Source organism: Erpetoichthys calabaricus, chromosome 1, assembly GCF_900747795.2.
Source record: "Erpetoichthys calabaricus chromosome 1, fErpCal1.3, whole genome shotgun sequence".
NCBI lineage: Eukaryota > Metazoa > Chordata > Cladistia > Polypteriformes > Polypteridae > Erpetoichthys > Erpetoichthys calabaricus.
The window spans coordinates 793325-819801 of record NC_041394.2 but is presented as its reverse complement, the minus strand read 5'-3'; the positions used below and the strand labels follow the sequence as shown (position 1 = coordinate 819801).

General features: G+C 41.0%; 1 long non-coding RNA gene across 1 annotated transcript; it reads right to left on the bottom strand.

The window, feature by feature from the left end:
• Positions 1-341: 341 nt before the first annotated feature.
• On the bottom strand, positions 342-26477 carry LOC127530028 (uncharacterized). The gene is made up of 3 exons (XR_007936564.1): positions 26096-26477; positions 14616-14745; positions 342-413 (listed from the first exon to the last, which is right to left on the bottom strand). It is a non-coding gene; the product is annotated as an uncharacterized LOC127530028 (long non-coding RNA).

The window sequence follows — 26477 nt, the reverse complement described above, 5'->3', positions numbered from 1 at the left end:
CAAATCCCATGGGACAGTGAGGCTGCAGTTCTGCCGGGACTGCCAGTGGTCACTCAACGAACATACGGCACTGACTGATCAGCTCTGGCGTGCTGGCAAATTGCACTGGGAAACAACTTTAGCCAGTTGCGGAGTTCAATAAATGTACTTTGCTGAAAATACTCGGCTCCGGCGTGCTGGCAAATTGCATTGGGAACCGACTATAGCCAGTTCTGGCGGTTTAAGGGTTAATGTCCATTTTCGTTACCTTGTACTAAGAAAACACGGATTTTGACATTCTGTGCAGCATACACGAAACTGAAGGCAACGTTTCTAAGGGCCTATGAATATAAAAACGTACTCACCTCTAAATGTCCGAGGGTATTGCAGTGCTTCTTATAGAGGATCTGTCCACGGCACAGCACTCTGCACGGCTGTGTGAGGAAGTAAAAAAATAAAAAATAAAATCATGCGATTGTGAAGAAATAAAAGTGCAACACAAATCTAAGACATTTGAAAAGCAGATCAAGTACAAAAACTGTAAACAAAAAAAAAAAATCAAAAGGAGCTTCAATTAAGTATTAGTTTAGGGGGTTTAGGTTTTGGTGGGATTTATTCCCCCCTTTTTTCATTATAAACTCTCTGACTTTGTATAAATTGTAATTTTGCAATAAAGATGGAATACGTTCTGTCAGGTCTTCATTTTTTAATTATACAGAACCTGTGATTTTGGCAGGGGTGTGTAGACCTTTTATACCCCACTGTATTTGGTGGTATGAGCCATTTGACAGGTGGGAACACCGCAGCCCCCAAACCCAGGAGATCACCTTCAGAACTTTGGGGCTTCATCCCATTTCAGTTTGGTTTCAAGCTGTTTGCTTTTTACTGGTTTTTCAGTTTTTGGCCCACGTCTGCTGCCGACAAGACTATCGATGACTGAACATCATATAAAAAACTCTTTGCTAGGGTTAGGGTTAGCTTAGGCTCTCTGTATTGTGATGGACAACTGGCTACAGACTCCGGTTGCCACCCCCAGGCCGCTAGGAGCAGCCCTCCGGACAGCATGATGGTGCCCCGAGTTCCAGCAGGGCCTCATGGACTTTGTAGTTTCTATACACAGCCCTGCTGGATACCTTGGGGACCACCGGGAGTCACGATAGGGGGGCTAGTGGGCTCTTGTGTGCCCTATAACCCGGGAGTGCATCAGCATCACGTGTCCGGAAGGAACGACGTGCTCCCGGGATGAAGAAGAGGACTGTTTGCCCTGACCCGGAAGGAAACGGACTTGTGGGTTGTGCCAAGAACCACTTCCGGGTCAGGGGCTATAAAAGGACTGTGGGAAGCCCAGTACACTGAGCTGAGCTGGGAGGTAGGGTGGCAAGTGTCTGGGCGAGGAGGAGAGAGTATTGTTTATTGTTATAGAGAGTTTATTGGTTTATGAATAGTGTGGTGTGGAGAGTGCTTTGTGCACGGTACAGTAAAGAAATAAATAATTATTGTACTTTCACCTGGTCATCAGAGTGGTACCTGAGGGTTCAAGAGGTGGACAAAGGGCTTATTTGCTACAGTATTTATAGCCCACATTCCTAAGCTATTTTTAGTTAGTTTTATTTTTTTTAATCAGAGAGGCAAGATTGTGTTGGTTTGGGCACGAGTAGAGGAGAGATGAGGGGTATATTGGGAGAAGGGTGCTAAGGATAGAGCTGCCAGACAAGAGGAGAAGGGGAAGGCCTAAGAGAAGGTTTATGGATATGGTGAGTAGTGCTGGGCGGTATACCGGTTCATACCGAAAACCGTTTTTTATTTTTTTTTTTTATGACATGGATTTTTCTTATACCGCAACACCGGTTTAAATTGCCTAAACGACGTTCGGAACGTGGCGCAGCGGGAAACTGTTTAAGTGGGGACCTTTTTCACTGCTACACCGCCAAATAGTGGGTGGTAGTATAGGTATGCCGCGTGGTGAAAATGGACAGAGAGCATTCCGAAACGGAACTAAAAGTAAAGTTGAACATGTGATGAACAGAAGAACTTTTGCTGAAAAAAAGGAGTCACATCCGTCGCCTGGAGATACTTTAGTTTTAAAAGGTCAGATGTGTAAATACTGTTTCTATACTACTGGATAATACTGCAAGCCAAGTTGTACTTGTTTTTGTACTTGCTACTGTATGTTTTGCTTGTATTCATCCTGTGCTGGCGACTCGTTCAGAGATGGGCTCAACTCTGAATGGATGGCATAATTAAACATGTATAACTAAGATATTTTTAAAGTTCTGAACACTCCGTCGGCTAAGTTAATAACTAGTTTTAATTTCACAAAGACGTTTATTGTGTGGTTTTGGTAGAGAGCAGGAATATCATGAAGTGAATGGATTCTGTGCGGTGATTGCTGCAGGCGCCTGCTCTTAGTGCGGAGGAAGTCAGTTTAAGAAGCGTAGTGATTAACGACTGGGTCGGGGAACACTTAACACAAAGTATTTGATGTGCTGAATTACCTTGTGACGGGGTTTGAGAAAATCTAGTAAATTAAACATTGATTTTAGGATGAAGTTTAGTTTACAACATTCTACTTTAATTATAAAATAAACTGAGAATAAAGTGGAAATGTCGACTTTAATCTTGACATAGTCAACATGTCGAATTTATTCTCGACATATAGTTTGTTTTTTTCTTCCGTGTCCATATTTTTTTTTCTTCACAGTGGCCCTAATGCGCTTCCATAGGGCTATACCACAAACAGCATTATAAATGCAAGTTGCAGTTTTTATTATTTATGTATACAGCTTAGCTTGAAGCAAGGTCCATATTAATGCAGTTTGCCTAAATGATGGTACAGTTGGTAAGATGTCATCACCAAGATTGCACTTGTTTTATTTTATTTTAATTTGGTGAGTACTGTGTAATGCACCTGGGCTTGAAGCCTTGAAGTAATGGTGCAACTATCAGTAATACTATTATGTATTTTATTGTTATTATTTATTAGTTTAAATATTATGCAGTTTAATGATGGTAAAATTGTTTAAAAAGTCACTTTAACGTGTCAGTGGACAGAGATTGTTAACATTAACAGAAAGTGTAGTTGGTTTACAAAAAATATTTACTATTTATTCCTTTTCTAAGACGTGTTCAGTGCAATCCAACTTTTGACAGACACCTCTGGATATTTTACTAAGTCTAAATGCCTCTTTGGATGGTTGAAAATATGTTGTCAAAATCATAGTTTAAGCTTTTGCAAAATTTGTTCAATTAAAGGTTCTATATTTTGACTACATCTGTCATGCAATGTGATACCTTCTCTTTAGTGCCACCCCCTTGAAAACTATCACTTTATGGGGCCATGCAAACCTGGATTAATACTTGTACATCGTACAAAAAGACATTTTAATGTGCACACAATTCTCATAACAGTCTAATAGGTTATTCTTAGCCAGTCTACTGCAGTAATTGCAGTGGAAAATGTGGTTAACATCCACTCATGCATGGGGAAAAAAATACCATCTAATACCGTGAAACCGGCAGAATTTAGAAAAATACCGTGATATAGAATTCTGGTCATACCGCCCACCTCTAGTGGTGAGAGAAGACATGCAGGCGACAGAACAAGATGACGAGGACAGAAAGATATGGAAGAAGATGATCCACTGTGGCGACCTCTGACTACAGCAGCCAAAAGGAGAAGAAGATGCACACCTGGCACTAGTAATTTTATTTTTTGGTAAATGCCAAAATGGAAAGCCACTGTAAGCCGGTAACAATGGATTACACCAAAGCACAATATGCAACATTAGAGCCGTCAAGCACGTGCCAGGTCCCGATTTTCTTGTACGATTTTCAAATAACTGGATACACACGAGAACTCTGAACACTGAGAGTAGCGTAGCGCCAGATGTTACAGCGCATCAGCAATTATGGAATAAGTCACATGACTGATATAACGCACATAGTGGCCATAAATAAACATGGAGGCAGAAAATGCTAAACACACACAAAATAACTGCCTGAGATGAAACTCTTCTGACAATATGGATATTAAAAAAGAGATATGTTAACCATTACTGAACCACTTTTACATGTAAACACGTTTAATTACAAAATGTGCAACTCTGTGAAAGTGCAAGAAAACGGGAAATGTCATTTTCTTCTGGCAGCATTCATTTCCGAGAAATAACATGGATGGACTTGCAGGCCACCAGTACGTAGCCCTTTAATAATATTACCCAGAGTGCTGTGCAGTCCAAACCTGATTGGCTCTGGACCCTGTGACTCTGCACCAGATCCAATGAGTGTCTCATGCATGTGTGTTTAAAGCCTGGGTGGGAGGACAGGAATAAGCCAAGTGTTGTCCTGCATGTGTTCAGTGCTCGAGTGACGGATTGAAGCTGAGCGGTGAAACCCTGCTACTGAAATCAATCACTTAAGTAGTGGAGCGTTAACACGTGTTTCACATCTGTGTGCACAATCAGCAATTCATACATTCGTTCGAAACATTTCTGACAAAAAAATTTGTGTATACTTTCAGACTGAAATATACAGCGCCTTGGAAAAGCACTCAATCTCCATCATTACCATCCCCTACATTTCAGAAGGTGAGCGCGCGCACACACACACACACCCCCCCATATTCCTCCAGTAAGTATTCTACTCATCAACTGTCACACACGCGTGAATGGGAGACAGTGTACGGGCTCAAATAATGGTAATTGCTTGCCAGACCAGGGGTTGGCGCTGTAACTTGAACTCTCACTCCTGTTTTCCCCACAGAACAACTGAAGAATCACCCCAATAACTATCACGTCTGGCTTATGATGTCACTTCCGGTTCCAACCCACCAAATCCCAACTTTCCTTCGGAGGTTAACAAAGAATAACAAATCAAAATAACAAAAAACTTCACCTTTTGAAATCCATCGCATGCTGAGGACTTTCAGGTGGACAGACTGAACACTTTTGTGCATTCAAACTCATCACAGCACTCACTTCCTATCACAATTTGAAATTAAACTGCTAAACGAATTGTTGTCCACAGCAGCCTCTCCACAGAGCAGCAGACAAACACGAGCCCCCACAAATGTCATCTCCGTTCTGTTGTTGTGTCTAAATAGAGTTTTAAATGAAGAGCCTACAACAGGGCACGACTCGGTAGGCTCCCTCGGACTATTAACACAACATGTCAGCAGCCTGCTGAGGCCCACAGTAATTCAATCTCAGGCAGATGCTGATGGCCAAATTCTTAAGGAAGCGGAGCTCAAACCTTCACAGTCAGGGCAGCAAAATTCAGAACTGCTACACATTTGTGGAAAGGAGGAGGCACTGAAATCAGCAAATCGATTCAGAGCCCGATCTCAATCAACACGAACCATAAAAGTCCTGACTGGTCGGTCACTCTCTCTCCCTTTATCCATTGTTTAAACCAGTGCTTCTCAAACTCGGTCCTGCAGGTTTTTGTTACAACCAGATTCATAATCAGTGACAACACCTGATCACATGGACCTCAATTAATTATTTTTCTCTTCTTTTATTCTACATTCAGAAAAACACAGCAGTATGATTTTTACATTTATGAAACATTTATAAATATTTCTATTTTTGCTATAGATTTAAATGATTTACTTTTTCATTATATTTTTGCCCTTTCCCTCTGTGCAGTTTTCCCCCTTCGTTGTATTTTAATAATGACAATTAAAAAACGAGCAGAGCAGACAGTCAGGCAAACAACACAGAATAATCTGTATCAGAGCCACTAATAAGTAAAGAATAGATAAATTAAACAATGACAACACGCAGAATGAAAATCAAGATGAAACTATTGTTTATAAGAAAAAAAAATACATTAGTCCCATATAACTGCTTAGTACCTTTAAATTATATATATATATATATATATATATATATATATAAAATCCCTGTGTGCGTCCTGGTGTCCGTGTGTGGGTGTCTTCTGGTGAAGTGCGCATGTGCGGGGCACGGTGCGATGCGCGATATTCCTGTCAGAGAAAGTTAGAGGCGTTTTACGTAAATACAAACCAGTATTACTGCGAAAGGAAATTAAAGGTACACAATACAGTGACGCATATTACAGCCACATACAAGCCAGTGTTACTGTCAGAGGAGATTAAAGGCATATTACCGACGCGCACGCCTGTATTACCACCAGAGAAAATTAAAGGTATATTACGGACGTATATTCCGGACGTACAGGACGGTACCCTTCAATACGGGCGCGCACAAAAAGGCGAGCCTCAAAAGGACGACCTCAATTGGGCGCAGCGAATAAAGGTGCGCGTAAATAAAGATCTGCACCTGTTACTCTTCACATATTCCAGAGCCATTTGAACTAAATTATCTACGCACCCTTATTGAATAGAGCCGTGCAAGATAGTATTACTGTCACAGAAAATTAAAGACACACAATACACGGCGGCAGCCCACAAAGAACGGTCAGCGCAGCAAGTAAACATCAACAAAAGAAAGGCTGAAAGAAAGAAAAATAGAACCAACAAACAGAATGAGGTCAAAGTCCCTTGCCATTTAATAAAGACTGTTCCTACTAATGTTTATGCACTACTGTTCTAGCGCCCGTTATTGTAACGGGCTAAATGACTAGCATTATATATATATATATATATATATATATATATATATATATATATATAAACCCTGGCACCTTTGGCACCCAACCCCCAGTTGCAGCCAGAATATTAGTAAAATCTGTAAATATAAAAAAAAAATTATTTTTTGAAGTCAAAATCATGTAATTCTATAAATATGTAAAAGCAAAAATTATTATTTTACGGAGTAAAAATCATGAAATGAGAATAAAATATTTACTCTCTTACCAATTGGAGTATTCCTGTTAAACTGAGGTCCACTGTGCTCGATGAGTATTTATCCATATTATTAACCGAGAATGGTAAACCGGAAGGCATGGACCCAGGTACACGGCGATGGACGCAGGAGACATAGTGCACAGGCGCCTACAGCGCGTGTCTCATAAACCACAAGTGACGTCTGATCCACGGCGAACGAAGGAATCACGGCTCAAAAACAAAAGAGCTCAACTAACGTAAATAAGACATGAAGCAACAACGTGCGCCCATAGCTAACGACTAACGACACAGCCACACAGAAAAGAGGATTCTGCGCTGCACCCCAGAGTCAAACGGAAGAGGCTACGGAGGCCCCACAGGTCCACAAAGATAGTACGGAAGGTGCGGGAAAGTACGAAAGTCGCTTCTGAACTAAACGTCCACACTACACAGTATGGTCCACACGCTTCTAACACACCACAAGCATAAACACGAGATAGTACAGAAACCCCACAGATCCGGACTCCACAACATATGTGAATCACATTACAGTAAGACAATATTAAGCACATTACAGTAATACGATATTGACAGTACAACCACAGAAAACACAGGCTAACCGAGAATGGTAAACCACGAGCCTGCCTGGATAGAATCAATGAAAGCAGGCGCCTACAACGCGTGTCTGAAATGCCGCAAGCAAAGCAGGCACGGATCCAAAAAGAAAGAGCTCGACTGACACACGTCCACACTACACAGCATAGTCAAACCCGACATAGTACGGAAGGTGCAGGCACCTACAACGCGCTTCGAAAGCACCGCAAGCAAAAACCCAAGATAGTACAGAAGCCCCAAAGATCCGGACTCCACAGCATATGTGAATCACATTACAGTAAGACAATATTATTAGTACTCACAGAAAACACAAACAGAAGAGGCTTCAGTGTCCCGCCCCACAGTCAAACCAGAGAAAGTACGGAGGCCCCAAACGTCCACAAAACACAGCACAGTCAAACCCCACATAGTACAGAGGGCGCATGCGCCTATACACCGCAAGCAAAGGAGCCACGGCTCAGAAACAAAAGAACTCAACTAACGGAAATAAGTCATTTTAACGGTACGTGCAATTATCCACATTACTAACAGTAAACAACGTATAACTAATGGAGTCATGGTCACGGCTCCAAAACGAGAAACACCATTAACCCGGCCGGATTACCACAACACAGTCTTAACCAACTTTATTTAGCCTTCTCAAGAGAGTACAACACCCTACAAGTCCACACTACACAGCATAGTCAAACCCGACATAGTGCGGAAGGTGCAGGCGCCTACAACGTGCTTCTAAAGCACCGCAAGCAAAAACCCGAGATAGTACAGAAGCATCGAAGATCCGGACTCCACAGCATATGTAAATCACATTACAGTAATACAACACCATAAGTACTCACAGAAAACACAAACAGAAGAGGCTTCCACGTCCCACCCCAAAAGAGTTCAACTAACGGATATAGGTAATTTTAACAGTAAGTGCAATTGTCCATATTACTAACAGTAAACAACGTATACCTAATGAACAAATCCCAAGGACAGACCATGGACAGAGTCGGCCTTTACCTCTCTGAGCCTGTATTTAGACATGGACAACTTTATGTAGCCTTCTCAAGAGTTCAGCATGCATGTGACGTTAACGTCAAGATTATAATAACTCCATACCAAGGAAAACTCATTCAAGGACAACACGCCATCTTTACTACAAATGTGGTGTATGAAGATATCCTTTGTGCGTCATCTACACCTTTACACTCCAATATATCTCATACATAGATCTGCACAAACTCAAAGACATTCTATATTTACATTACATAATAATTAAACTGTTATTGTCATTTACATATATTACATAGACCTACAGATGTCGTGATGGTGAACATGATACATATGTAACAATTACCAAGACAGACAATAATCTCTTTCAAATCTATTGCGGGTTACCCAAAACCAGGAGTTGGCGAGCGAAGCGAGCAGGGGGCAGAGCCCCCTAGTAAGTGACTAAATAAACGATCCATTTGTTTCAACTAACACAAATTTCTTGATATTTTAGTTTATAATTTAAAAACTGAATAAAAATCTGAAAATCTAACATCACATTAAAGTTCGTTAAATCCTGAAAAGAAAGATGCCAAACATACATATGTAGGTTTTAAAATAAGCCGATTTAAAGCGTGACAAAAAATGTGACATAAAACGTCACATCAATCCATTGCACTTTTAGGCTTAGGGTTTTATATATTTATATTATATATACAGTGGTGTGAAAAACTATTTGCCCCCTTCCTGATTTCTTATTCTTTTGCATGTTTGTCACACAAAATGTTTCTGATCATCAAACACATTTAACCATTAGTCAAATATAACACAAGTAAACACAAAATGCAGTTTTCAAATGATGGTGTTTATTATTTAGGGAGAAAAAAAATCCAAACCTACATGGCCCTGTGTGAAAAAGTAATTGCCCCCTTGTTAAAAAATAACCTAACTGTGGTGTATCACACCTGAGTTCAATTTCCGTAGCCACCCCCAGGCCTGATTACTGCCACACCTGTTTCAATCAAGAAATCACTTAAATAGGAGCCGCCTGACACAGAGAAGTAGACCAAAAGCACCTCAAAAGCTAGACATCATGCCAAGATCCAAAGAAATTCAGGAACAAATGAGAACAGAAGTAATTGAGATCTATCAGTCTAGTAAAGGTTATAAAGCCATTTCTAAAGCTTTGGGACTCCAGCGAACCACAGTGAGAGCCATTATCCACAAATGGCAAAAACATGGAACAGTGGTGAACCTTCCCAGGAGTGGCCGGCCGACCAAAATTACCCCAAGAGCGCAGAGACGACTCATCCGAGAGGTCACAAAAGACCCCAGGACAACGTCTAAAGAACTGCAGGCCTCACTTGCCTCAATTAAGGTCAGTGTTCACGACTCCACCATAAGAAAGAGACTGGGCAAAAACGGCCTGCATGGCAGATTTCCAAGACGCAAACCACTGTTAAGCAAAAAGAACATTAGGGCTCGTCTCAATTTTGCTAAGAAACATCTCAATGATTGCCAAGACTTTTGGGAAAATACCTTGTGGACTGATGAGTCAAAAGTTGAACTTTTTGAAAGGCAAATGTCCCGTTACATCTGGCGTAAAAGGAACACAGCATTTCAGAAAAAGAACATCATACCAACAATAAAATATGGTGGTGGTAGTGTGATGGTCTGGGGTTGTTTTGCTGCTTCAGGACCTGGAAGGCTTGCTGTGATAGATGGAACCAGGAATTCTACTGTCTACCAAAAAATCCTGAAGGAGAATGTCCGGCCATCTGTTCGTCAACTCAAGCTGAAGCGATCTTGGGTGCTGCAACAGGACAATGACCCAAAACACACCAGCAAATCCACCTCTGAATGGCTGAAGAAAAACAAAATGAAGACTTTGGAGTGGCCTAGTCAAAGTCCTGACCTGAATCCAATTGAGATGCAATGGCATGACCTTAAAAAGGCGGTTCATGCTAGAAAACCCTCAAATAAAGCTGAATTACAACAATTTTGCAAAGATGAGTGGGCCAAAATCCTCCAGAGCGCTGTAAAAGACTCATTGCAAGTTATCGCAAACGCTTGATTGCAGTTATTGCTGCTAAGGGTGGCCCAACCAGTTATTAGGTTCAGGGGGCAATTACTTTTTCACACAGGGCCATGTAGGTTTGGATTTTTTTTCTCCCTAAATAATAAAAACCACCATTTACAAACTGCATTTTGTGTTTACTTGTGTTATATTTGACTAATGGTTAAATGTGTTTGATGATCAGAAACATTTTGTGTGACAAACATGCAAAAGAATAAGAAATCAGGAAGGGGGCAAATAGTTTTTCACACCACTGTATATTTATATTATATATATATATTTATATTATATTATATTATATATATACACACACACACACACACACACACACACACACACACACACACTTACACATACACATATACATATTTTTTACCAAACTTAGTTTTCTAGTTTTTATATTTTTCTGAAAGCAGGGAATCTGGGAAATGACAGTTCAATTAATTATCCCAGGAGTCCAATTAAAAATAGAAGGTGGTTGAAACAAAAACCTGCAGGCCCAGGGGGTCCCCAGGACCAAGTTTGGGAAGCAGTGGTTTAAAAAAAAAAATTCTCTCTCTTAATGGGGAACAGTAACATTTAATATCTTTAAATAGCAAAAAGTATTCTTTCACATAGGTGCGTTGAAAATGACTGTGGTGTGAAATGATGCAACTATTTTCATAAGAATCACCAGAAAAGAGCAGGCCAGAAAGCCAGGAATCAGAGCTGTGGTTATTGGCCATTACAACACCCGTGATGTGAACAGGCCGCCATTCACCCTAACCAGTTACCCAATCCTATTCGCCTCGACTTAGCCGAGATTTAAAGACAACACACAACATGCCTCACACGTCAAGCTGCATTGTCTGTACAGGATTTAGTAGCACATTATGAATCTGGCCCAAATACGACTGTAAAGTGTGGATTCCTCCGTTTTTGGTTTTTGTTTAAAATGATTGGCTCTGTGTCCCAGAAGTCAAAAACCAGAATTGAGGTGCAGTGGGAGCGACACCTTACTTGGCTTTCACACCTTGTTGGTCATGAGGCCTGTTCTCAGTGTGACGTGCAGGTCTGTGGTGAGAGCACAAGGTGAGCAGACTTGGCTTTGAGTCATTTTCAGAAAGCTTCCTAATTCTAACTGTGAGAGTCGGCACGTGTGTGTTGCTAAACTAGCACGTCATGGCAAGAGGAGGAGAAACTAACAGTGAAAAATGTCCGGCCGTGAAAACAATAGTGGATTTATCCCTAAATTAGCTGCCAATTTCCCAAGTACAGTATGTTTCATTTGGATATTTATAAAGTATTGTTTTATTAACTCGCTCTCTGGTTGTATGTGACACACCTGCCTCCACACTTGCTTGCCACAGGTTGATTTTACTTTCATGATGCAATCTTGAGTTTGTTCCTTCAGAAACTATTTGAAGAAATTAAAATGGAAATTAAAAAAAAAATAGAAACAATCAGTTCAACAAAGGAAGTCCCTAATCCATGAATTAGCTAACGCACATTACAATAATTAGTGACCATCATGGTTAGGGATGGGAATTGATAAGATTTTCACGATTCCGATTCCATTTTCGATTCTGTTTAACAATTCGATTCTTTATCGATTCTACTATCGAGTCTTATTTTTAAAAAAGGAGAACACACGGGTCGATTAGCTTAGAACTTTGTTTTATATCTTTGAACAAGATAGAAATTTAGGAGTAGCATGACCTTACAAACCCAACAGTGAGATCTAAAGAGATCCACAGCCTACGGCTCCTCGATGTAGTACCACGGGGTCCCCAGAAAAAAATGTGTAAATGTAAAATAATAATAAAATAAATATTCTTCTGTAGCAATAACAAAGTATAACATAAATTATTCTGTGGCAATTACACAAGAATGTCCAGTAACATTTACACTCTCCTTTTTAAAAGTATATATGAGCTGAGCACTCAAAAATAAAACTACATCAGCCAGCAACAAATACAATCAACTCAAGTCCAATGGAACTGTGCACTGTGCAATTCTGCAACCATCAACTATTTTGACAGCTACATCCATGTTGGCCGCATTATCAACAGTGGTTGCCACAACCTTGTCTTTGATACCATACTCCTCCAAGATCTCCTCAGTCTCCTCTGCTACAGCTGTCCCTGTCTGTGCCTGGTACACTGGTTTGGTTTTGAGGACTTTTTCTTGAGCCTGGCCATTCCTGACATAATGCAGCGTTACTGTGAGGTAATGATCTTGACTAAAACTTGCCCATCCATCTGCAGTGACGGCTGCCTTCAACACATGTTTCAGCTCAGAAATGGAAACGGATGAAACATCCGGTAAGAGGAGAACACGCAAATTTGACATTCCCTGACTTAGCCTACAATTAAACACATTCACTTACCAAAAATCGGGGGCATCTACTGTGGCAAATGGGTGCAAGCCTTTTACCACAAACTTAGTCACTGCTCGGTGACATTCGTCTATCCTGGCCTGTGTCATTTTACTTTTCCCCGCCTCTGTGAAAGGAGAAGATACCGGTAGACTGCAGCGAGAACTGCCAGCATCTGAGACAGCCAGACTCTGTCTGTCTCTCTCGTCATGGTCATCTAAATGCAATGCACAGTAATAGCAGGTTTTGCAATAAGGCAAATCGCGCTAACATAATATGCAATGTTAGTTGATTAGTTACCTGCCGTATTAACGGGAGAGGACCTGCAAACGTTACCGCTGCTGCTGGGTTGAGATTCACTAGTCCGGAGCGGATCAAAAACACGACATTCATTTAAGGTTATCGCGTGTTTTGTGTGCAAATGCTTTTGCATATTCGTAGTGTTTCCTCCCTTTGATGAAATATCTACTTTGCAAGTATTGCAAGTTGCCCTGTTGTCATCCTTTCTCGTAAAGTATAACCAAACTTTTGAGCATTTGTGCCGCTTAGGCGCCATGTTTCCTGCTGGGTAAATGGCGCTACGCAACGCGGTGACGTCATTCGAGGCGACTGGAATCGATAGGGGAATCGTTTGCAAAAGTGGCAAACAATTCCAAGGAATTGAAACAGTTTTCGATTCCCATCCCTAATCATGGTACACGTACAGGAGGTCAGGTAAATGCAGGCACACAAGAACTGGATTGGGCAGCACAGGTGCTTATCGACCAGTCAGGTCCCAGAGTGTCAAGCCACTGCAGAAGGAAGGGGGCACCACAAGGGGACAGCATGTTCTCCTGTCATGCTAGCTGGCCACAACAGACAGGGACATCTGCATGAAGCTAACGGCAAGGGTGACACCAAGAAAGGCTCCTACCAGGGAATTCATATAAGGAAGGCTGAGAGATGCCATGAAGGAGACTGTGCAATGGCTGGTAGAGGGCACAGAGCCCCAGAAGAGAATGTGTAGGACTCTCGCCAACTATGGAAACCCTGGCCTTGCACATCTTTAAAGTTTTCAGCATATTGAGAAACTGATGTTGCCCCTAAAATTAATGATCTCAAGATTTCATTTTTCCTGAGCTTCACATACATAATTTTGTTTTTTTTTTTCCACGAATGAACAACACCTGCCATTTAAATCACGCAGTCGCAGCATTTAAATCATGTGATCAAAATCCAACGTTTTCATTCCTGATTGGTCAATGGAGTTTCTAGGTTTTAGTCTTGCAGTATGTAAAATACGGTGTACATACCAGCAACTTCTATCGTGCTATGACTGAAATGAAGACATTTTACTTGGCCATCACCATCACCACCTTATAACCTTTATCAAAAAAAAAAAAAAAAAAAAAAAATAAAATAATTTACATTTCTATGTGAATTTCCCATTGGGATTAATAAAGTATCTATTTATCTATCTATCTATCTATCTATCTAATATCAGGAAATACCTTGTAACTCCAAAAACTAAAAAAAAAACTCCATTTTGAAAAAACACAATGGCAGTTATGAGGTTTTTACATTGCACGTGAGGACTGTGCTGATCCCGAGACTTCATAGACCTGGTGACCCTTAAAAGAACTAGACATGGCACAGTGGTGCAGGTACACCCACCCTTCCTAAACCATTCAAAAAGAGATGAAGACGACAACAATTCAGAAACTGGACTGAAAAAAAGACCAGCAGCAGACCAATAAAATAATCAAGAGCAACATTTTCATAACATGCAGCGGCTAAACAACATTTTTCTTAAAGAGGGCACACTGTACCTTACAGAAAATTTTGTTCATTCCTATTCTCCAATCCTTCTTGAAAACTTTCACAAAATCGTTTTTGTAGAGTGCATCAAAATCCATGATGGCACCAGGGCTCGTCTTCTCAGATGATGATCAGTCTGGTCTGTGAAAAAAGAAAAGCATAAACATGTTAACCTGAAACACAAGAACTTGTTTATCTTCTCACAGAAGACCACAGACACATAGATGAAATGACCAAGTAGTGTGGCGGACGGCAGGAGCTCAGAGCCTTGGTGTTCAGGACCAAGGAGCTTGTTGGGTTGATTGGCCTCTTCTTGTTAAAACGGTTTGAATGTTCATTCTAATTACTGGTCTGACACACCATCTGATGAATCTTAACCTTCATCTTCTTAACAGCAAGCTGTACTTCTGAATTAAATCATTCATTGAACTCCTCAAATTCAGATGACAGGAAGGAAACACAAAGTGTGGTTTGAATTTTTACTGAGGTGCACATATTTTAACAGATTGGGTTCCTGACTGCTGATGGTTTGTATTACAAGTATCTTGTATTTGTATGGCAGCTCATCGGTGACGGCGTGTTTTCTCAGAAGGACGTTCTTGTTTAGTTTTGAGAACTGACGGCTCCCCCCAATTTATCCGCATATCAGAGAGCTTTAGGACAAGTAAAGTGAGACTTGAGGACTAACTAAATATCAAAGAGAGTCAAAGACGCCATCTGGTCAATACGCTCGGGTGCTGATGTGCACAAGTGGCACATGCAGGCATCGCCCCTGAAATAGCGAGTCACAAACATGTGTGGACAAAGTCACAGTCCACGAGAATCAAACCACCACTGGCTGGGAAACCTCACCACACGCAGGGATGATCTGGTCAGGGTTTTAAGGCCAATACTGGTCATCAATTTTCAGGTTACTTGATTGGCCGATTCTAATTTTGTTTTTTTTATCCCTTTAAAAAACTTCTTACACTAACCTTGTGCATAACCAGACGCACATCTTGTGTATTAAAGCCTATTTCTATAATTAACCTATTGACAACAGGTGTTAACTGTTTGTTCGTTTATTAACAAAATGAAATTCTGTAGGCTTATTGTTCAGTGACCATAAAGTACTAAAATTCATCAAATTTCCTTTAAAATACACTCTTTAACACTTTAAAGTTAACATTAGACAAAGTTATTGTCTGTTTTACCTCCATCTTTTATCACTCTTTAATTTAATATTGTTTATCAGTATGCTGTTGCTGGAGTATGTGAATTTCCCCTTGGGATTAATAAAGTCGCAGTGGGTAGCGCTGCTGCCTCGCAGTTGGGAGACCTGGGGACCTGGGTTTGCTTCCCAGGTCCTCCCTGCATGGAGTTTGCATGTTCTCCCCGTGTCTGCGTGGGTTTCCTCCGGGCGCTCCGGTTTCCTCCCACAGTCCAAAGACATGCAGGTTAAGTAGATTGGCGATTCTAAATTGGCTCTAGTGTGTGCTTGGTGTGTGGGTGTGTTTGTGTGTGTCCTGCGGTGGGTTGGCACCCTGCCTGGGATTGGTTCCTGCCTTGTGCCCTGTGTTGGCTGGGATTGGCTCCAGCAGACCCCCGTGACCCTGTGTTCGGATTCAGCGGGTTGGAAAATGGATGGATGGATGGATTAATAAAGTATCTATCTATCTAAATATTTATCCATTATACATATGGCATGAAAGAAAATTAAATGTTTCTCATAAAAACCCTACACTGGCTGCCGGTTAGCTTCAGAATTGATTTTATGATACTCCTCTTAACCTATAAGGCACTAAATGGTCTAGCCCCTGCCTACTTGAGTGTCTTGCTCCATCGTCACAATCCCCCTCGTGTTCTTAGATCCGCAGATCAGCTGCTCCTAACCATTACCAAGGCACATTTTAAAGCTCGTGGTGAAAGGGCTTTTTCCGTCTGTCCACCCAGGCTCTGGAACTCCTTACCTTTAGTGGTTAGGCAGGACGCTTCAGTCGCCACATTCAAATCAAACCTAAAAACTCACTTCTTCACATTGGCTTTTAATTCTTAACCTGTCTTATTTCCACTTGCTTTTTGCTATTTCTCTGTTTTATTGGGTCCCCTGACCTGTTTTTTAATGTCTCTGTTTTAATTCTCTCTTAATGTTTGTTTTTAATATTTTGCTTTTAGTCTTGCTTGTTTTAACTGTACAGCGCTTCGGTCAGTTGTAATGCTGTGTTTTTAAGCGCTTAACAAATAAAAATGGTATGGTATGGTATAATTACAATCTGTCATATTGTTTCATTTTTTCTGTAATCTTTAACAAATTAATTTAAAAAAAAGGAGTTTTCACCATTTCTCCAAGAAACATACAAATATATAAATATGTATAGATATTCTCACATAATTAATTGATATTGCCAATTAAACCGTGTTGAAATGTAATATGCAGGCACTTAGAGGTTTCCCTTATTTTAAATCATGACTTGCACTCCAGTTTAGTTTTTACTGTTAAAGTGCACACTGACTACATTTACACAGGGCTGTGTGTTCTGTTCCCTTCCGTGTATCAGCGAGACATTTGTAATTCTTGAGGTGTATTTTATAAATACGGATTACCAATCATGACAGGCGACCTCAGCCATTACCTGGCCGGGACACCAATGGAATGGAAGGATTGGAGGAGACAGCATCGCTGAGCCAATACCTCCCTGCGACACTAGAGAGCAGCCCTCCTGGGTGGCTGTGGCACACTGGCAGCTGGAGTTTGGTGCAGCCCTGTTGTGTTCTGTGGGGGGCCACCAGGGGGAGCTGCAGAGCCCTGCAGTGGATTTCCAGCACACCTGGGGGTGATTCCAGGTAATCCTGATCAGCCACCTGTAGCACTCCAGGAGCCGCCTCACTCCATTTGGAGAGCCAGAGTCGGGAGAAGGTGGACGAAGCTTGCCGGGAGAGGAGTGGAGGAGGAGGAAGAAGAAGGAAAGGAAAAGGACCGTGTTCTACATATTGGTGCTTTGGACTGTCTTGTGCCGTGCGGATCGAGAGAAAAGTGCTCCCTCACTGTAAATAAAATGTGTCATGTGTGGCAAACTCTGCCTGTCTGTGTCGGGTTAGAGCAGCTGTAGGCCCCCCGGTGGTCCACACAGTTTAATGACATAGTATTTGCTTCTTACCCAAACTTCTGTTGTATGACACACAGCAACAAATAATCAGTACACTACAAATCTTTAAAAAGAGCCTGCCGTTTACTAAGCAGCCATTTCAAATTCCTCTCCGTCTTCTCGTTTTCCAATTAAAAGCTCCTACACTTTAATCAAGCTCTCTGGCCAAACTCAAGTGTTGTCCATTTTGATTTAAAGTACAAAATAAAGGTCTTAATTCCTTAAAGTAGCTTTTCTTGCCATTTGTCTGTTCACACAGGACGACTTCTCGGATTACTTTTTTTCCAGTTTATGACTCCACATTCTTTCACGTGAAGGCTAATATATCAATCGCCTCTCATTCACTGATAAAATGTGCCTTCGCTTGCTGCTCTTTGTTTACACGACAGGAAGTTTGCTTCAAAAGTAAGAAAAAAAGGACGTGTGCTGGCTCAACTACCGTAACACCTCACGTAAAGGAGCACTGAAACTACATTACTGTAAAGCTTAGGAAAGCAGGAGCTGAAAATATCGGCAAAGAGGCCGACCACCATAACCAATCAAGGTCTTTTTTTTTTTTTTTTTTTTTTTTGAGCCAATTCTGATTGACAGCCGATTGATCAGAGCATCCCAAATCACACACAACCACTTGTGGTGCACTTCATGAGCCATCTACAACTGGAGCAGCGCGTTCAAAGGGTAGGTGAGAGTGTGAAGGACCACAGGAGACTTTAAAGTGGTCTGAGTACAATTAAGCATGGGAGTATTCATCTCTGTATCTGTGTGGCTCTGTATCCAGCTCAGCTATTTTGTTGACATTTAAATAGATCTTTGTATTTGGAGTACCCAAAAAAACCTTTAAAATTCTAGAAAGTACAAGGAGATGCCATTAGAACATTAGGACAATTTTGACAGAAAAAGGCCACTCAGCCTAACAAGACTCGCCAATGCTATCCTACATGTTCTCACAAATATACTTAAGTCCCGAAATTCTTCATTTCTGTTGCACTCTTGAGCAGTTCTAAAAGAACAAAACAGTCAGAAGAGACGCAGATTTGTCCCCCACTTTCATGACAGCCAAGTTAGCCATAGGAAATAAGAGAACTTCACAGCTCCAGAATACCGGGTGGGGGTCTCAGGCCTGATATTATCAATGTTGAGATTGTGCAGGAAGGAAATGAGGAGACCACTTCATGGAGCAGAAAGCCAACCACAGGAGGAGAAGCTGCAGTGAACGAATGTCTTGGAGGGATCATCACTGCCAATCTAAAGTGGGCACTCAGCAGCCCGTCTAATTTCAGAGATGTCCGATGGCAGCTCACAAGTCTTGCACATCAGACTCCACCTTCATGGGCAGCACCACATCCTGCTATGGCACCTATCCAGCTCAAAAATATAAAGAAGGTGGTGCTGGTGGCACAGACCACAAGTGGCACTCAGCAGCCTTAGAAAGGCAAACATGATTATTAAAGAGCTGAGCCGTCCTGCACCTCATCCCTTCTGACAAATGACACTCATGCCTGTGAAGTCACCCGAAAGGTTTCTGACCAGTCAGTCATCCACCCATTTTATAAACCTGCTTATCCGGAGCTGGGGAGCACAGGGGAGCTGCACAACTTGGCGCGATTTCAACTGCCGTGATATAAATAATCACACAAAGGGGCAACTGCTGCTCTGCTCTGTTAGAAATCGAGCCCTCCAGTTACAGTCTGCTCTACGCAGCAAGTGAGCGTCATAATCGGGCAGCCGACGCGTTCACTAAGTGTGAGTGCAATGGCGCATCGGGGGCCTCACATCACATTTTTAGGAGTCTGACCCCCCAACAGCAGCGTTTCAAATGTCGCCACTTCCACCTCCATGAAAATCTGACAATCAGCGTCAAACCCAAATCACCCAACATGTTTTACTTTGGAATTATTTAGATTTTAGTAGCAATGACGTTAATGAACATAAGTCTCTCATCCATCACTCGTAAAATAACAGTGTGGGCGCTTTACATCAATCAACATTCAAAAAGCACTTCTTAAAATCTTAGCAAAAAGTGTCCACCTTTTATTTTACGAGTGATGTATGAGAGACTTACAGTATTTTTTACTTCTGAGTACACTTTTTAACTTAATATAAGTGTGGTTTTTAAAAAGTATTTTTTTATATATATTCTTTCTTTTGAGGATGCATTAACACTTCCATTAAGGACTGATTTCTTGTTTTTACTCATTTCTAAAGATAACGTATTTATGGTGGAGTAAAGTCCATTTACAAATTCACAACGACCAGAAAGACTTGGAACCAAAAAAAGCTTGTAAACACTTCCGAGTCTCAGCAGGTAGGGAACATTATCTATGTCAGTGCATTGTAGACCACGATGGTAGAAAGTATGGGACAAGAAAAGCAGCAGAGTCACCGAGTGTGAAACAAATGCAATGACGAGAACAACAAATTTCAAAAGACACCTGCAGAGATTTCATCCGGCAGGGTTAGAAGTAGGGGTGGGCGGTATGACCAGAATTCTATATCACGGTATTTTTCTAAATTATCCCTGTTTCATGGTATTTGAAGGTATTTTTTTCCCATGCATGAGTGGATGTTAACCACATTTTCCACTGCAATTACTGGCTAAGAATAACCTATTCCACTGTCAAGAGCATTGTACATTGTATACAAAAAAACATTTTAATGTGCACACAAGTATCAGTCCAGGTTCGCATGGCCCCATAACGTGATAGTTTTCAAGGGGGTGGCACTAATGAAGAGAAGGAATCACATTGCATGACAGATGCAGTCAAAATATAGAACCTTTTTATTGAACAAATTTTGCCAAAACATAAACTATGATTTTGACAACATATTTTCAACCATCCAAAGAGGCATTTAGACTTAGTAAAATATCCAGAGGTGTTTGTCAAAAATTGTATTGTACTGAACATGTCTTAGAAAAGGAATAAATAGTAAATATTTTTTGTAAACCAACTACACTTTCTGTTAATGTTAACAATCTCTGTCCACTGACACGGTAAAGTGACTTTTTAAACAACTTTACCATCATTAAACTGCATAATATTTAAACTAACAAATAATAACAATAAAATAAGTAATTGTATTATTACTGATAGTTGCACTATTACTTCAAAGCTTCAAGCCCCGGTGCATTACACAGTATTCACCAAATTAAAATAAAATAAAACAAGTGCAACTTGGTGATGACATCTTTACCAACTGTACCATCATTTAGGCAAACTGCATTAATATGGACCTTGCTTCAAGCTAAGCTATATGCATAAATAATAAAACTGTAACTTGCATTTATAATGCTGTTTGTGGTATAGCCCTACGGAATCGTATTAGGGCCACAGGGAAGAAGAAAAAAACTATACGTCGAGAATAAAGTCGACATTTACACTTTATTCTCATAGTTTACTTTATAATTAAAGTAGAATGTCGTAAACTAAACTTCATCCTAAAATCAATGTTTAATTTACTAGATTTGCTCAAACCCCATCATAAGTTAATGCAGCACATTAAATGCTTTGTGTTAAGTGTTCCCCGACCCAGTTGTTAATCACTACGCTTCTTAAACTGACTTCTTCCGCACTAAGAGGAGACAGCGATCACCGCACAGAATCCATTCACTTCATGATATTCCTGCTCTCTGAAAATTTAGAATGCTATGATAAATACTTGATATCATTTTCATGATGAAATGCATTAAAGCAGGTATTAAACAAGCACGGTGGTGTGGCTGTAGTGCTGCTCCCTCACAGTAAGGGGTCCCCAGGTGTACGTTCAGTGTAGAGACCTTTATGGCAAGTGTGACGAGGCTCCAAAAAACTGGATGTATGAATGGGTATTGCACAGGTTTAACTGAAATATTGTGTAAATGTTGGGTTTGTGATCTGATGGTCAGAGACACAAACACAGAATTTAATGGATGTTCTTCTGAGGGGGCTTTCTTTATTGCACGCATGCCGTAACTATCTGACGTACCAAAACCCCAATTCCTATCCTTCCTTTTTCTTTCTCCACATAACCAATCACCACACAATTAATGTCTTTGTGAAATTAAAACTAGTTATAAACTTAGCCCACGGAGTGTTCAGAACTTTAAAAATATCTTCGTTATACATGTTTAATTATGCTATCCACTCAGGGTGGCGCCCATCCCTGAACGAGTCACCAGCACATCGCAGGGTCAATACGAGCAAAACATACACTAGCAGGGTCAATATAGCACAACAAAACCCGCCATCCTACATGACTTTGAGAGGAAACTGAAGCACGCCGAGTAAACCCACCAGAAGAACATGCAAACTCAAGGCAGGGTACACCCGAGACACCCTTGCTGCGAGGCAGCAGTGCAACCTCCACGCCGCCATGACCCCACATGATTAATACAAGCTTTAATGCATTTCACCATGAAAATGATATCAAGTATTTATCTTAGCATTCTAAATGTTCAGAGAGCAGGAATATCATGAAGTGAATTTATTCTGTGCGGCGATCACTGCCTGTACCTCCTCTTCGTGCGGAGGAAGTCAGTTTAAGAAGCTCGGGGAACACTTAACACAAAGCATTTAATGTGCTATATAACTTATGACAGGCTTAGAGAAAGTCTAGTAAATTAAATATTCATTTTTCGATGAAGTTTAGTTTACGATGTTCTACTTTAATGACAAAGTACAAGAAAAAAGTCAACATGTCGAATTTATTCTCATCATAAGCATCAAGATTAAAGTGGAAATGTCGAGAATAAAGTCAACATGTCGTCACACTGTTACACAGTAACCAGGTACATTACACTGTAGGCTATTGAAAACAAATAAAACAAGTACAACTTGGCTTGCAGTATCATCTAGTAGTATAGAAACAGTATTTACACATTTGAACATAATGGTCAACATCCAACCTTTTAAAACCAAAGCATCTCCAGGCAACGGACGTGACTCCATTTTTTTGGGAAAAGTTCTTCTGTGTCATCATGTTCAACTTTATCATCAGCTACAGCTTCAGTTTCGGAGTGTTCTCTGTCCATTTTCACCACGCAATACCTACACTACCACTACCTATTTAGTGGTGTAGCAGTGAAAAAGGTCCCCACTTGAACAGTTTCCTGCTGCGTCACGTTCCAAACGTCGTTGAGGCAATTTATACCGGTGTTGCGGTATAAGAAAAATCCATATCATAACAAAAATAAAAAACGGTTTTCGGTATGAACCGGTATACTGCCCTGCACTAGTTAGAAGGTGCAGCTGGCAGCGAGGATTCGCCTGGGATCTCGTATGTCGTGTGCTTTCACTCAATGCAGCCTAACTAAAAGAGAGGAGTCGATGTCGGCGCTGCCATAAACAGAGGACGTGGAGCTGAAGGTCGGGTACATCGACTCCACGGTCGTGTTTCAGCTCTGCAAGCAGACATTCACAAAGTGACTGAAATCCAACTGTGTGGTTCACTGCGGGGAGAGCAGACAAACAAAAAGCAACAGGAAAGTAAGAGTGTGACGCAGACACAAATACGTTTTATGTAAATAGCGCCTTTCTTATACGTCTCGGGGAGAAGAGCAGGGTGTAACATTGCAAATAAAGAACATCTGCACTTTAGAGCAGTAAACACGGATAAAGACATCACATATAAAACATTAAATAAGTGTAAAAGACAATAAACCTGATTAAAATATGAAATTCAAAACTAAACGTCTGAATGAATCACATAACCTGTGATATCACACACACACACAGAGACACACTCAGAGAGGTCAAGTGACAGAAGTGTCACAATGCCTTCCTGCACAGAAGAGTTTCCAGTTGTCTTTTAAAAGAATGAATGGAGTCAGCTGATGTCATTAATTTAGGGCGGCCATCCCAAAGTGAGGGCGCTGAAGGCCCTGCTGTCACCCATAGCTGAGTGAGGGGCACAACAAGATAGCGAGAATCAGAGGACCTCAGTGGGCAAACAGGAGCAGAGCGATGGAGAAGGCCACTGATGTAGTCCGGTGAGAGGCCATTTAAAGCTCTGGAGGTCATTCCTAGAATTGTGTATTCAGTCCTGAGAAGTCAAGCAAAATGAGTGACCTTTCTAGTTAGCTCGACTTCTCACTATGCTCATAATGGCCGACACGGTACAACACCCTAGTACTATATTCAGTCCTGTAAGACACAGGGGCCAGTGAAGGTGAAGCAGGATGGGTGTCATGTGCTCGCTGTTGAGGGTCTGTGTTTTGAATCAACTGGAGCTGCGAGAGAAGATTAGAGGGGGCAAAATAAATGAGGTGGGATGTGATAAAAGCAGGGACAAGTGTCTCAGTGTTAGAATAGGAAAGGAAGGAGCGGACACGGGATATGTGACATACGTGGAGGTAAGACCACTAATTACCTGCTGAGGTGATAATGCAGGTCTGTAACCAGTGGGCTATTGAGCATAAACTCTGATAGAAAGAAGCTATCTTGTTTTAGTTATCAAAAGACAAGACTTGAAATAAAACTGTGAAATGAAGGACTTCAGACAAAAAGATCAACACGCAGGGCAGTCGATACGTCACATCCCCCTGCAAGCATTTCATTTCGGAAGCTCAGCTGCTTTTATTTTACTCCAAACTGAAACTGATCTGAAATGAGGGACACGTAATGGAACACCTGTGGTGGAGTAGAACTATGGAAGGAAGGAAACGAGTCTGTTAAACTGATGAAGAATCTGCACTGACTAGCTGACACGTACAAGGCTGCCGCTTCACACGAGTCGTGTGCCTCTCATCACAACATTTTACTCAGAGACGGGGAGGTAGCTAGCTGAGCATGGACTGAGTGCCCACCAGACTTGGGAGCTTTGACAGCAGTGTGGACCAGCGTGCTGCCATCTCAGTGCTTCTTCAACTTGCTGTCCTTACTACTAAAACCTTGAATGTGAGCACAAACGTCCAGCTGTGCTTCCATTAACATCTCCATCCTGCTGCTATTTGACACTTCATTACGGACCTGGACTTCTACACACACAGCCACACAGCAGGACCCTAACTTAACACCCCCTTGTTGAACTTTCTTGAATTGTGAGTGGCAGATATTTTTTTTTTTTTTTTAGAAGTAACTTTTGTTTTGATTAAGTAAATAAGGTGGTGGAGCTGTACTTCATTTGTATTCTACAACAATTTGAATATCAGCAATTAGCTGCCTTCACTGCACAGACACAATTATTTGGTACTCGTGTGTTATAACCCTGCCACAGGCACTGGCAAGAGAAAAAAACTTCATTTTTTACTTTCCTTTATTTACAAAACAAAAAGAATACATAAAGTTGGATTTGTTATTAATTTTGAAACATTGCTTCTTTTACAAATTTTGTAATGTTGTTAAGTATAACAATGAAAGGCTCATCGCTGCTGAGCTTCGCTATCTGGGTTGAGTGCTGGGGTTACAACACACGACTACCAAATATTACAATAAGAGTGCGGTGTCTTTGTGGCAAACAACAACAACAACAAAAAAGAAACACTGATGTTTACATTTTTTTAACTAATACACCAATGAACAATTTGTTTCATTTTTTAAAGTTTTCCCTGAAAAATGAAGGTTTTACTGTACTGTATGTATACAGAATACAACATATGAAGTTAGTACAGTAAAGTACACATTTCATTATTTCACTATTCATCATTATTAATTAAAATTAACTGCAATTACAAAACATAATAGTCATTAATGAATACTTTTGTTGAAATTGTACACCACTACTAGCAAGTATTATTGGCAACAATTGAAATCTTGAAACATAATTGTGTGTGTACATATAAATAACCGTGTATGTGATTATTTTATATTTTATATAAACAGAGAGAGAGAGGAAAATGTTAATTATATATTTTATATAATAGCAGTTTATCACTTGTACGGAGGACACATGACCAGAGACTTGGCTTGACTTCTATTCGCTGCTGCTGCACTGAGACACGGCCGGAGCGACTCGTCTAAGACCCCTGACCCCTGCAGACGACGACACCCCGAGGCCGGACTGAGCAAAGCGATCTGCCTGAATCAGCGAAGCCCCGACCATCTCAACCATGAGACAGCTCCACGTTTGCTTGTTCTCTTTACTGGGGATCCCCGCGTTGGACCGGCACAATGTGCGACTGACAAAGGCCGCCGGAGGACTCGCTCTTCTCTTAAAACCGAAAGCGTAGATGGAGCGACACGATGGCGCCGGTGCGTCTTTTTAACGCATTTTTAATGCTGCCTATTAATGTTTGCCTTACAGATTGTGCGTCTTTTTGTTAACAGAATATGCCGCGGCTTTACAGAAACTGTGTGAGAATATAGGAGACCGCCAAATACATAGCGAACTGCAGCCTCGTCTTGATACAGTATTATACAATAAAAAGTGCAAGCGAAAAGACATTTGCTTACCCGAAATAAATAGTTGCCTGTCTGTCCACGTCCAAACCCTTTAGACGATACCGATACTTTGGATGGCCGTCCAGTCAAATCCTTGCACTGAATCTACGAAGCATCAGAGAAAAAAAATGAAAGCATCTCGCCTTTGTTCTTCCTTGACTACTCCGAATCGTCAGTAGTGTAGCGTTATCATTCCTTCAGAAAATAGCACTTTAAAATAACAACAAAAACAAAAAAAGCGCTTCCTACGGAAATGTCTAGGTTCCGTCGCGATTGATGACGTATCATAATTTCGACCAAACTGAACATGCGTACTGTGACGGCAGAGCGTGTGGAACGTTATTTACCAGGAAGCCGCCCATGACTACATTTCCCATCGGCCCTTGCCAAAAGT